Source organism: Glycine soja, chromosome 1 (genome assembly GCF_004193775.1).
Source record: "Glycine soja cultivar W05 chromosome 1, ASM419377v2, whole genome shotgun sequence".
In the NCBI taxonomy this organism is placed as follows: domain Eukaryota; kingdom Viridiplantae; phylum Streptophyta; class Magnoliopsida; order Fabales; family Fabaceae; genus Glycine; species Glycine soja.
This window is the reverse complement of record NC_041002.1, coordinates 13,207,382-13,222,566: the sequence shown is the minus strand read 5'-3', so window position 1 is coordinate 13,222,566 and position 15,185 is coordinate 13,207,382. Positions and strand designations below refer to the sequence as shown.

The 15,185-nt window shown below is 33.2% G+C and overlaps 1 pseudogene; it reads left to right on the top strand.

Annotated features, from left to right (window-relative positions):
- The first annotated feature begins 515 nt into the window (after positions 1-515).
- LOC114409201 lies at positions 516-1,220 on the top strand (annotated as a pseudogene).
- The last annotated feature ends 13,965 nt before the right edge of the window (positions 1,221-15,185 follow it).

The window sequence follows — 15,185 nt, the reverse complement described above, 5'->3', positions numbered from 1 at the left end:
ATTTGCTAGCCTTTGGTAATTTTAAAAAACAATTTACCCCCATTTAGTTAAAAAAAATCCTTAAACTAATGCACAAAAGCCCTCAATTTCCAAATGATAATAAAAAGAACACTCATCCATATGACAAAAAATAAATATAACAACATAAAAATAAAACATATGTTGATGGGAAAATACACTACTAAAAAACTTGGCTTATACAACGTACATTCTAAGACGGTAATGCGGAATCGTCTTAGAATGTCACGTGGTGACAATTTTTTAAATAACAAGAGTTGTACGATGACCGTTTTATAAAAACCGTCTTAGAAATTAAGTGTTCAAAGATGGTTTTATTAAAATTGTCTTAAAAATCTAGTATTCAAAGACGATTTTCTTAGAATATATTCTTTGAAATTTGTCTCCTCATTCTCGCGCACCTTCTCCTTATTCTGATGCTCAATCTTCCATTCTCTTTGTACACCCTATCTTTGCGACCTTACTAAAAAAAAAAAATCTCCTTCTTCTCTTCCAAAATGGGGGACGCTCGAAAAACGCTCCATCCCAATCCCTACTTTGGAAAAATCAAAACGCTCCAATCTCCTCCTCCACACCCTATAAGCTTCCATAGGCTCCCATTTCAGCTTAGAGCCTCTCTCTCCAAACCCTAACCCTCTAATCATCGTCATCAGTGACCTCAACGGTGTCGATAAGGACGCCTTCTTTGCGCGCCTCCGTGACTCCTATTGCACCCTCCATTTCCTTGTCACCACTACCACGCGCCCCGCTACCCTATCGAGGTTGATGGGAAGGACTACATCTTCATCTCCAAGGAGGAGTTTCTTGGGATGGTGGAGTGGGAGGAGCTGCTGGAGTACGCTCTGGTCTACGGTGACTACAAGGGCATGCTGAAGTAGAAGATTCGGGAGTGTCTCGCAAAAGGCTGTGACGTCATTTTGAGGGTTGACATTCAGGGGGCTGTGACGTTGAAGAAGGTGCTCGGGAAGTCGGCGGTGTTTGTGTTTGTGGCGGCGTAGAGCGAGATGGCACTAGTTGAGAGGCTCGTGGACCAAAAGACGAAGACTATGTAGTCGTTGTTGGTGAGGATTAGTACTACCAGGGAGGAGATGAAGCATGTCTAGCATTTTGATTATGTTGTGGTTAATGCAAAAGGGAAGCCTTATAATGCACTCAGGTTGATGGAGTCAATTATTGATGCCAAGAAAGCTAGGGTTTCTTAGAGGACTCCCTTCTTATAATGGACACTCAACACGACAATTTTTTCTTATCTTTTTCTGGGTTTGTTATTAAGGGCTCATGTTTTATGTGAAATTTTCATGCTCAATTGAATGGATTTGTTTGCACTTGAATGATTTGATTTATTGGTGAGGTCATTGAAGATGAAATTGTCTAATGTGTGTTTCATTGTGGAAAGGATTGGTGTTTCTGCAACCTGTGAATCCATTCTTTGTGAAACAAATTTTGAGTAACATGTCAATGTCCTTCACATCATACTAACTCTGGATTAACATGTTAAGTTGTTAATATTAATCCCAAGATGCAGTTTGTGCTAAAAAATGATTTGTGTTGAGATTGACATACTGGAGGATATACTATGCAGCAAATCCTTCAATTTACCTGTTATGTTTGAATGAAATAGAGATGTGAATGCAAGTTCGATAGTTGTTGAAAGGTTACCTAATGAGATGAATGGTATGAAAATAAGGGATGAAAGGGTAAAGATAAAATGTCTATTTTATCTTGGTCTGTTTGCCTTTCAGTTTGTATCACGCCATCAATCATTTGAGCAACTTCCTGGTAAATATGTTGTGTACTTATGTTGTAACTTGTTAAACTAAAGGCAAGAAATAGAAGCAACTATGGTAGATGGAAAAGGACGAGCTTTATCTTAATTTGGTACTTGAGTTTGTTCCTGAGATTGACCACCAAGTTATCAGACATTACAACAAAATGAGTCAAAGAATGCCTTTGATATATATGAAACTCTATTTTTACCAGGTATATTTCTAAGTACTATATTACAATTTATTTTCTTCTTTCTTGTGAGTTTTACTATTAAGGCAATTGTCTATATCACTTTGTTGGTTCTCATGTCTTCTATTTCTTATTTTTTTTAGATATGTAGAGCACTAGCTTATATTCACAACTGTATTGGAGTGTCTCACAGGGACATAAAAGATGTTGTTATGCTTGCTTTCTTCTTGAAAATTAACAAACATCAGCATAGAAAAGGGGAAAAGAAAAAAGGAAATGTGAATTATACCATTGTCATGAATAAACTATCCTAAAAGCTTAAGCTATTTAGCAAAAACATGTGAATGATTTTTATACTACGGGGGCTTTTATCTCTTAAATAAGAAACACAAAACTACAAATTGTGGCTCCAAGACTTGGAGTATGAGATGTCCAGTATACAACCTTTGTAGAAAGCAACATTGTGGGACTAAATAATTCTTAGGATCAGTTTATCATTGATAAAGAGAGAGGGAATGAATGGAATTTGCACACAATTTTACTCAATAATGACAATTTTTTAAAACTTTTTTGACATTGTTTGTAACTGAATAATGGCATGTCACATGACAGGGTTCTATAAAGACATTAATTTTATTCACACATTAATTTTTCCATGTAACTTTTATTACTACTTTTAGAAAATTAGTAACTCTCAGCTTTGACAGGGGCATAGCAGAACACGAATGTTATACCATATCTCTTGCCATTTTATTTCCCTTAGATAACATTTTATTTTCTTTCATATCATGCAGTCTGAAGCATTGGCTTTTAGCAATTATCTAATACATTATCCACTCGCCTTGGTATGCTTGTTTGTTTTCTTTAATAACACTTTTAAGTATTATCTAATAATATGTTTTGTATCAATTGTATGACTGAATAAAATTAGTAAAACAATTTTTTTTCAAAAAAAGAAAGGTAGTAACATGTTCATGTGCAAAATTGTGGATATCATATCATAGCAAAATGACCAACAGAGGGATGCAGATGCTCTTTCTTGCAAAATAAAACTATCAACTTCAGTTTTTTCTTCAAAAGGCTTCCTCTGTGGAGGAATTTATTGTTCCTTTTCAGTTTTATAAATAATGTCAGTTTGCTATCACTGATTCACTCACAATATCTTACTAATGGCAATTTGTTTCTTTTACTTTGAATAATTTAAAAATCCAAGTGCTCTTTACTTGTGTGGTTTGTTATCATTGTGTGAACTTATTTTTTTTTTGTATACTGCTTATTGTAGTGTCGTGTCCAATATCTATGGCCATGCAACATCAAATCTTATGGCACGAAGTAATTTAGAAACAACTATTAAAATTTTTTTAGAAATGGGGTGAGGAAATTAGGATCAGGATATTGTTACACACACTCTTCGTATGCATGTGTCATCTATTACTTACTAACTTGTGTTGGATTAGAGACTCCTAGCATCCTGTAATTTACTCAACTACTCTATCTTTAGTCAATTATGCTATCTTATGCCAGTACAATTTTAATGATATATCTATATATACCGATATACATATGCCTTTAGCATCTTAGGTGGAAATATTTGGGAATAGAAGAATTTGAAGATAATAAGATTAAAACCATGTCATTTGTAGATGATTATTTAATTTTTGATTGCCAAACATTGAAACATATGACTTTTGTGTTATGGAAACAAATGACTCGAACCATGGTTGCTATTTTATAAATAGAAAAACCCTACTTGGAGAGAGAAAATTATGTTTGTACCTGTTGGGTGATTTTTGCATAAAAAATTATATGATTTGAAATAACTAATTTGATTGTGTCACACTACTACAAAAGGCACATACAACGACAGTTGTATAAGACAATCAAAGATGATTTTGAATCGTCTTTGTAGCTAACGTCGTTGAAAGTCAAAACTTTTGACGACAGTTCCAACAAAAACCGTATTAGAAAAGAGTATCTTTCTAAGACGGTTGTTATATAAGAACCGTCTTAGAAGGATACCATTCTAAGATTGTTCTTATATAAGAACAGTCTTAGAATGGTATCCTTCTAAGAAGGTTTTTTAAAAAAACCAAAAAAATCATCTTAGAATGTGTTTTTTTAATTAAAATAATAAAAACAATATCTTAGAGCTTTGCCAATATGCATTGCTTTTTATAATGCATATACATTTACATATTTAAACTTGCTCAAATATGTAATGGATTCACAACAGTATCATGATTGTATTCAATTTCATATTCAATTTTATCTATGAATATCATATTCAATTTCCTTTCAAATCAAAACAATAAAAGAAAACAAGAAACTAGGAAGTAAAAAATTAAATAATTCCCAACATAAAAAAGAATTCAACAAGCTACAATATATGGTCAAGCAAATTTATGTTAAATTATAAAACAAATAATTTATAAAATTTATAATTTTTGCTACAATAAAAATTTAAAAGCAAAATAAATGCACAACCAAACATACCATATACAAATTAAGATGCTTGATTGATTGAATGATTGTTGAAAGCATGCACATTTTTACACTATTAAAAACTAAGTAGATCATTCTGCCTTTGGATTGAACAACACACATTTAACATCAAAACATTATATAGATTTGATTATTAAGAAATTTCTAATACAAACTATACTATTAAAAAATGAAATAGGATCAACTAATATATAATTAGGCACGACCAATAAAAAATAATATAGAAACCAGTAAGTTGGTACATGATCATGAAACATTTGCTCAAATGGATTAAAGCCATTGTTGCCTCCAAAACCATTGGTCCTTTCTTGGTTTACATATGCATCATGGCGAACCTGCATATCCATTTTAAACTAAATCAAATAAAAGATATTGATGGTAAATATGACAAAATAACAATGAAGTAAAAAAAAAAAAGTGTCATTGTTCTCCAACCCCTACCCTCCACTTTTTCTTTCATCTCAATATCTCTTCTTCAATCTCCATAAAACAGAGGTCCTCTGGTTAAGTCCTACTATTATTTCTTTGTTATGCTCTTATCATCTATAGTTTAGGTATCTAGTGCATAGAATCAGTTACCTATTATAAAAATTTAACCCAATACAGTATAACAGCAAAATGTTCAACAAAGGAGCAAAAAAAAACATACCTAGAAAGACATAAGACCTTATCATACCGTTGACATTTTTTCCTCATCCTTCAAAATCTACAATGCAGATATTCAAATGAGGGAAAAGTCAAGAAGAAACTAGAAGCCAGTTCAATCATCACATAACAGTTTCAAGTAGAGTTATAGGTATTAACAAGCACAACAACAACAGTACACCTCATATGCCATTGAAGCTTCTTGAAAATTCTTTTCGGCCTCAAGATCATCTTTGTTTGTGTCTAGATGGAGCTTCTTTGCATGCTAGAGAACATGGAGAAAAAAGACAGTACAAAAGGAAAATAGAAAGAATTATTTCAGACAAATAAATCACTTGGGAATAAGTGATTGCATATGTAAGAGCACCATTATATAAAACAAACTCTTCCTTATCCAATTCAAACAATTATTTTTAATCTCCCACACTTGGGAAATGACTACAATATCCTCATACAAGAAGGAAAAAGGGAAGTTTGCTAAGCATATGGGGAAGACTTGAAATTTAAAAACAATGCGGGAATGTGAACATTTGATCCCTTGTAACCATAAAACATATAAGAAATTGAAAAGGTTTACCAAGAAATAAGTCAGATATTTACCTAAAAAGTTTTTTTAAAAAATTGTTTCTTGACAAGTGGACCCAATCCCATATGAGAAAATGAACTTACATGTGGCAAATTTACTGTAGGGGGCTTCTTTTAAAAACTATTTACCAAACAGGGTTTGTTTTTAAACAATTTGCAAGGAGGGTCTGTTATGGCCATGGATGCCGCCAGTCCTACTGGCGTGAAGCTTGTAACGCCATAAGCAATGGCGAGAAAGACGATGCCGCCATTGACAACAGCGAGACATGCTGTGACTCACTGCCCATGCCGCCATTCATACTGGCGGGACATGCTGACTAGGAAAGATGAGCATCTCGCCAGTCCTTCCTGCGAGACACGAGCCCATGCCGCCATTGGTACTGGCGGGACATGCCAACGTGGACAGTCCCGCCATTGGCTCCTACGAGACACGTTCACGCCATGCTTAAGTCTGAAGATGCCACTGTTGATGATGAGACTGAAGCATTGTGATGCAGGCTAGGGCTCAAAGGCTAGGGCTGTGGTTCACATGCATTATATGCAGAGGCTGAAGCATTTTTTTCGTGATGCAGGCTAGGGCTAGAGTTGTAGTTCACATGCATTCTGTGCAAGTATCACATGCATACAGTGTAGCTTGTAGAGGCATGCTTTAATAATGGCCAGTGTGACTTTCGGGAGCATGCTTTAATAATGGCCAGTGTGTGTAGTTTTTGTTTAAATAGAGCATCATGTAACTTAAAATTTCACAACATTCTGAAGCAAGAGAGAAGAAAGAAAGAAACTAGTTTGAAGAGAGAAAGAAAAGGCTGAAACACGTTTGAAGTTTGTTTTTGTTTGAAGTTAGTTCATTTCATCTTCAACTTCAAAGTTCTATTGAAAGTAAGGATTTTTTTAATTTATTTTAAGGAACAAAATTTTTTTCATGTTGTTTCAACTTTATTTTTTTGTTAGAAGCATTATTTCATGCTGTTTGAACTTAATTTTTTTAATAATTTGTATCATTTACAAATTTTTTATTTTGAAGTAATAAATTTTGTGGTTAAAATAAAATTTGAAGCTGAAATTTAAGTGTAGTAATTTTTTGAATTAGATTTTGAATTTGAAAATTATTACCACTAATTATTTGAAATAGGTTTTGTGTCTAAATTTTTTTAAAATGTAACTCTTCCATGTATAAGCCTTTGTTGAAGGTATTTCAGCCTTAAGAATATTTATATGTGATAGTCACAGATTTTGAAGTTGAGGAATTTTTCAAAAACTATTTAATTAGTGTAATAATTTTTTTTAGAATAAAGTATGAATGTCTAGTTTAAGTTTTATAGAGCAAGCAAATAAATATTTTTATTTTTATGATTGAAAAAATATTAGTTGAAGTAATAAATTTTATTGTTAGACTAAAAATTGAAGGTAAAGTTTAAGTGTAATAATTTTTGGAATTAGAATTGTTATTTTAAAATTATTATCAGTAATTATTTGAAAGCGTCTTTGTTTATGGTTTTTGTGGCTTAGAAATTTGTAAGCATCTTTAGTTGCTATTTCTAACTTAAAAATATTTAGAGGTGAGTTGTTTTGGAAGTTAAGGAAATTTTTTTGAATTATTTAATTCGAGTAATAATTTTTTTTGCTAGAATGAAGTATCAATGTATAGTTTAAGTTTAATAGTGCAAGCAAATACATTTATTTATTTTTATCATTCAAAAATATTTAATTGAAGTAATAATTGTTTTTTTAGACGTATTAATTTATTTAGACGTATTAATTTTTATCAGTAATTATTTATTTTTAGACAAAAAATTAATACGTGAAGTTTAAGCGTATTAATTTTTGTAATTAGGTTTTTTAGTTTGAAGTTAATTTTTATAATGTTTAATTATTTACAAGCATTTGTTCATGGGTGGACAGGTGTTACTAATAATTACATGATTCCCTTCTAGTTTTTTGAAGTTAGAATGAAATTTTAATCAATAGTTTAAGTTTAAGTTAGTAGATGAAGCAAGCAAATACACTTATTTATTTTAAAAAGACTGTTGTTATGATTAATTAATTTTAATTTTGTTGATGTAGGTATATCATGAATTCAATTATTACAGTGTTGTATTTCAACGGAAGAGTATATGAAGACAATGATGGTGTAATATTTGAAGGCAGTAAAAAGGCGATTCAGATTAAACGCGGAATTAGTTTCAATGCTTTGAAAAAAAAAATTGGAGATAAGGTAAAGTTAGAAAATAATGAAATTATTTCTACTATAAGTTGTAGATTTTTAGTTTCAGGAAAATATGTCGCGTTGCAAATTTGTGATGACGAAGATGTTGAAACTATGATCGAAAGTTTTCAACAACAACAACAAATGTCATTTCTAGAATTGTACGTAGAAAAGGATGTTGCTGGTGGTTCTATGTTTCATGCTGCAAATTCTGTTACGTCATGTTGACGTAATGTATCTCATCATGAGTCGGAACTGCCAATAAATATAAGCAATTTACATGATGATGATGATGATTATCTTGCATCTAACTCATACGTTGAAGAGTCTTTCGATGAAGATGATAGTGATGATGGAATATCTGATACAGATGATGAAGTCACTGACATCGTTGAACCAGTTTCAAATGTTCACCCAACCGAAGGTAAATGTTTGTGAAATACAAAATTACTTGAATACATCTATCTTTTTATGAGAATTGTATTTAACGGTAACTAAATAGGAGTAGTTTGTTGACGTGATTTTTTTTATAAATTATTAGGTGTACCAGAAATTGAAAATCCATTTTGGAATGATGCTATGCATTATAATAATATCAATTGGAGTCATCCGGTCGAGGAGGACATTTGTGGTCTGGACATGCCAACGACTTTTAATGTTGGAGAAGAATTATATGTTGGCATGGATTTTGACAGTAAAGATGCGGTCAAAAATGCACTGAAACAATATGTGATGAAGGTGCATCAAAGTTTTAAGGTTGTTGAAACGAAATCACACAAATATATCGTTTGTTGCCCCAACAACACCGCAGAGTCTCCTTGCCCTTTTTATATGAGGGCAATTTTATCCAAAAAAACTGATGCATGGAAAGTGACATAATGGGGTGGACCGCACACATGTCTAAATATGACTATGACACAAGACCATGAGAAGCTTGATTCAAATTTAATTGCGACTTGCGTAGTAGGTACGTTTTTGATGTTCATATTATCCTACTTTTGTGTTATTTGTTATTTTAATTTGTAATTTTATTTTATTATTTGAATTACAGGCATGATCAGAAAAGATCCATCAATAAAAATTTCTTTGATTCAAGAAAGGATAAATAGTGAGTTTTCCTATAAGGTTTCATACAGAAAAGCATGGATGGCCAAACAAAAGGCGATTGCAATTGAATATGGCGATTGGGAAGAGTCGTATGTGAAACTCTCGTCATGGCTAACACACATGCAAAATCATTCTCCTGGCTCTTACTTTCAAATACTACATGACGATTTTATTGTTGGTAATAGGGTGAGTCGCGAACATCGTCAGTTTCATAGAGTATTTTTGACATTTGGTCAATGCAAAGAGGCTTTTAAGTACTGTAAGCCAATCATACAAGTTGACGGCACACATTTATACGACAAATACCGTGGGACCCTGTTAATGGCCACATCGCAAGATGGAAATGGTGGTATTCTTCCTCTAGCATTCGCCGTGGTCGAAGGCGAGTCGCTAATAGCATGGTCATGGTTTTTGGCCCACTTGCGTGAACACGTCACAGATAAGAATGGAATTTGTCTAATATCTGATCATCACGCGAGTATAAAGTCTGTTGTCGCTAACGAAGCACTTGGTTGGCAACCTCCCCACGGTTATCATGTGTACTGCGTCCGACACATAGCCAACAATTTCAATTGCAAATTCAACAACGTGAAACAAAAAGAGATGTTCAAGAAATTGGGTAAGGTTTATTTTATACATTAATTTAATTTGAGTTTCATGTCTACGTACAACTTTTGATGATAACAAATTTGATGCAGCGTACACTCCTTGCAAGCATGTGTTTGATCAAAACTTAGAAAAATTTCGTCAATTAAGTCCAGCCATAGCAAGATGGATTGATCGCATTTCAAAGGAAAAATGGAGCATGGCTTACGATACATCTGGACAACGATATGGTCACATGACAACCAACTTATCAGAATGTGTGAATAAGGTATTGAAAGATTGTCGCAGCATTCCAATAACAGCGTTGGCCAAGTCAACATATAGTAGGTGCCGAAAGTACTTTGTTGATTGTGGTCGCCAAGCCCAAAGACAATTAAGAGAAGGCCAAGTTTATTGTTCTAAGCTTGTTACAGAACTTAGGAAAAATCAAGAACAAGCTTGTTCGCACATCGTTCGCGTGTATGATATCCACTCGACAAGGTTTGAAGTAGAGGAGACCTTTAATCCTATAATGCAACGTGGCGGACAAAAGTGGGCAGTTAACTTGAATGGCCATTATTGTCAATGCGGAAGGTATTCTGCGTTTCACTATCCATGTTCACACATTATTGCAGCTTGTGGTTACGTGAGCATGAACTACTACCAATATATAGATGTTGTTTACACCAATGAGCACATCTTAAAAGCATACTTCGCATAGTGGTGGCCTCTTGGGAATGAAGCGGCAATTCCTCCTTCTGATGAGGCATGGACACTAATCCCTGACCCAACTACAACTTGTGCGAAAGGTCGGCCAAAATCAACAAGGATAAGGAATGAGATGGATTGGGTCGAACCATCTGACCACCGACAAAAATGTAGTAGATGTGGAGCAGAAGGGCACAATAGGCGCCGATGTCAAATGCAATCTGACCGTGGGAGTAATTCATTTAATTGATTTATGTATGTTAGATGAGTGACTTGTATTGCTTTAGGTTTTGTTTAATGTATTTACTTTTTGGTCTTCAATGAAATCGTCAGTTACTTATTTTTGAATGTGTACTTCTAATGAAATAAAATTACATTTAGAAGTTGAAATAAATGGAGTGGATCAATCGAGGTTGAGTGACATTGGTGTTGATCGTTAGTTAGAAACGTTAGTTATTTTCTTTTCTCTACCTTAGTTTTTTTTAACTATCTACAATGACAAACTATGGACATAGTCATTATAGTTTAGTGTCTAAGTATTCTGGTTTAGTGTTTAGGGTCTAAGCCTTAGGTTTTAGGGTTTAGAATTTAGGATTTAAGGGTTTAGGGTTAAGGGGTTTGGGTTTAGGGTTTAAAATTTAGTGTTTAGGGTTTGGGGTTTAGAATTTAGTATTTAGGGTTTATGGTTTAATTTTTATATTTTATGGTTTAGGGTTTAGATTTTATATTTTAGGGTTAAGGGATTAGGGTTTAGGGTTTAGGTTTTATATTTTAGGGTTTAGGGTTTAAAAGGCAGGGTTAAGGGTTTAGTTTTTATATTTTAGGGTTTAGGGTTTAGTTTTTATATTTTAGGGTTAAGGGTGTAAAAGGCATGGTTATGGGATTAGGGTCTAGGGTTTATTTTTAATATTTTAGGGTTTAGGGTTTAAAATGCAGTGTTAAGGGATTAGGGTTTAGGGTTTAGTTTTTATATTTTAGGGTTAAGTGTTTAGTTCTTATTTTTTAGGGTTAAGGGTTTAAAAGGTAGGGTTAAGGGATTATGGTTTAGGGTTTAGTTTTTATATTTTAGGGGTTAGGGTTTAGTTTTTATATTTTAGGGTTAAGTGTTTAGTTCTTATTTTTTAGGGTTAAGGGGTTTGTTTAGTTTTTATATTTTAGGGTCTAGGGTTTAAAAGGCATGGTTATGGGATTAGGGTTTAGGGTTTATTTTTAATATTTTAGGGTTTAGGGTTTAAAAGGCAGTGTTAAGGGATTAGAGTTTAGGGTTTAGTTTTTATATTTTAGGGGTCAGGGTTTAGTTTTTATATTTTAGGGTTTAGAGTTTAGTTTTTAGTTTTTAGGGTTAAGGGTTTAGTTTTTATTTTTTAGGGTTAATGGTTTAATAGGTACGGTTAAGGGATTAGTGCACATATGACATTGATGTTCATCGTTACTTAGAAACTTTTGTTTTTTCCTTTTCTCTATGTTAGTTATTTATTAACTTCATTGATTATTATAGTTTGATACGCGACATAAACTGTATCCATAAGTAAGCCTTAATAAACTGAATACCATACATTACATGTGAAATTCAAATGAGAAATATACAAAAACATATTTAAACAGAGACAAGCAAATCATTCATTTTGGTGTCCGTGATGCCGTGAGGATGTGCCACATGGTCGATCCCATCTTCGTGCTTGGCGATCAGGATTTCTTCTGCCCCGATGCCTCCCTGCTTCTTCTTCGTCAGCCTCCGCAGAAAATGCGTGATGCAAATCAACACCGAATAAGTCACCCGTATTAGGTATTTGTCCCGGTACATTCCATTGTGTTCCTAATGGGGCATTAGGTGTTGGAATTGGGCCATGATATTGCTGTGAAGGGGTCATAGTGGGCCATGAAAAATGAGCTTGTGTTTTCACAACACCACCGAACGAATGCTGACTTGCAGAAGTATCAGTGTGATGACCCTGAAAAGGATACTGATACATCTGTGTCGGATACTGAGCAAATGTTTGTGGCGTGTAATACATTCCATGGCCACGCTCCGCCATTTGTTGGGAATATTCTTCCGCTTCAACAGCCTCCCTTCTTCTGTCTATGCCCTGAGTTTCAACACTTGACTGAAGCATGTGAAACTGTTGTGCGGGAAATTGACGCTCTGATGTAGGACCATGTGACTCTGGCTCAGTGACTATTTCTTGCTCTTCGGATAAAATTGTAATTTTTTCCACATAAGGCACGAGATCATCAACTGTCCATGTATTCCTCCCTTGAGGAGACACCATGTATTGTAATGTCTTCACAACTTCAGCCTGCAATTATTAGGGTCAGAAAATTAATGGCCATCATTAAAAAAATGTTCAAGTTAAATATTCAAAAAAATTAAAAAATACCAATGTAGCCGTGTTTGCATTTTGTGGGTCAACAAACATCTTTGTCTTTCGCCTATACCAGACCATGTAGTCCGAGTTAAAGCTCAATAGGCCTTCTTGTCAGGGATAAGCGTCAACCCTAAATGCATGGCGATTATTCCATTGATGAATCATTGGGGCGAACAATTGCCCCCAATTTTCGTCATGTTTCCCTTTTAATGTTATGCCATGAATGTTTAAGGGTTGTGAAGGAGACTCTGGAATTGGTTCCTGCATCCCAAATTGTCTCAATACTCTGTCCGGTTGGTGCCACTCAATAACTTGAAAACAAATTAGTGGCACCACCACGTACCATGCGAGACTTTCGACTAAACAAACGGGAGGCAACAATGATATAACGGTTGCTGTGTAAGGCTCCCACACAAACTGCATATAACAACATAGTTGTGAACATTTTAGTAAAATAAGACATATCATTTTTTATTTTACAAATACAATACCATGTTCTTACCTCATGACGTTTCATAATATCCAACTTGCGACGAAAAACTCTCACATCATCATTGCCGATATGTTGGTTTCCACGTTGCAGCCACCTACAAAGATTAAAATTTAATATACCCTAAAACCATTTATTCTATTGAAATGAAACACGCTTTTAAAAATGACTAACCTGTGCCCCAGTGGTTTATTTTCTACTTGGGGAGGAGTCCTCTTTGGAGCCAAGGTTGGACATCGTTCCCATGCCCACATTTGTAGTAAGTTGCACATACCTCCAATTGATTTAGTTTTATAATCGGTGGCACTGCACATCTCTCTGTATAGAAAACCAAGTACGGCAGCTCTCCATGCATATGTGTCATATTCTTCAAAGTCACGTAAAAATTGAAGGTACCTTAGCGAAACTTTTTTACTGCTTTTGTCAACGAACAAGACATCTCCAATGAATCTCAGTATCCATGCACGGGCAAACCTTCGTACTTATTCTTCGTCGTCGTCGTTATTTATTTGTGCAAAATGGTGAGCCAGCCAACTTAATTTAACCACACTACCTTTAATTTCACCTTCTTGTGGACTGACTCCCAAAAATTCCTCACATAAATCAGCCTAATCAAGATTTGTTGGATCGATTAATGGTAAACTATCCACACTTATACCTAACAATACACAGACGTCTTGGAGAGTAATAGTACACTCTCCGCATCTCATGTGAAACGTATGTGTTTTCGGTCTCCATCTTTCTATCAGAGCACTAATTAATGAGGCATTTATTTTTAAGTATCCCATCTTCATAATCCAGGCGAAACCAAATTGTCGAAGAAAAGGAAAAATTTGCTCTGGAATTTCTTCTTCCCCTTGATACGTGGGGACAACTCGTCTGATATGTAATTTCCGATCTTCTTCCCCATTCCAAACATGTTCTGAAACATGTTTAGGTTGCATCCATAATACATCAGAATCGATGGGGCCAGACTTAATGTTAATATGTGATGAAGATGACGATGAAGATGCCATTGCTACTACAAAATAAAATATAATACAATAAATTCACAAATCAATTTATACATTATTTGTAGATAATATAAATCAAACTACACACATTTATAAAAACATTATTAAATACATAACAATAAATTTGTAATAAATTAAACTAGCTAATTTTTAATATATTCTATAGATAAATTAAAATACATGTGAAGAAAAATTTAAATAAATAATTTTTTTTCTACAATTAACAAAAAAATAATTGAATAAAATATGGACTAACAAATTATTTATAATACAAACAAATATTGAAATGCAAAAAATCATTTAAACAATATATATACAAAAATAATAATAATGTACAATGTATCATACATTTAATAACATAAATTTCCTAAAACAAATAATATTAACCTACAAACTAAACTAACACTATCTTATCATATATATATATATATATATATATATATATATATATATATATATATATAACTAAAAACTAAAAATAACTCAAACAATATTAACTTATCAATTCATTTATTTAAAACTATACTATCTATATATAACATACAAAATTATAACACTAAAAAGACAAATTTACGTGTATCTAATATTACAATTATTTATTTACATGTAAAATGCTTAAATTTCTACAGCTAGCTAATATTATAAAAACTAAAAATTTACGTTTGTCCTAAAATTTACAAATATATAATTAAACCTTAAATTAACTTGTGCCTAATATTTCTACAGCTAGCTAATATTACGTATATTACGTGTGCCTAGAATTTCTAAAGCTAATAATACGTGTGGTTGACTAAAAATATTTCTACAACTACCTAATATTACGTGTGCCTAATATTTCTACAGCTAGCTAATATTACATATATTACGTGTGCCTGCCTAATATTAGGTATATTACCTGTGCCTAATATTTCTAAAGCTAATAATATTATATCACATATATAATATCTAAAAACATATACAACAAACCAAACTAACTAACCTAACCTTCAAATATCTATTAATAC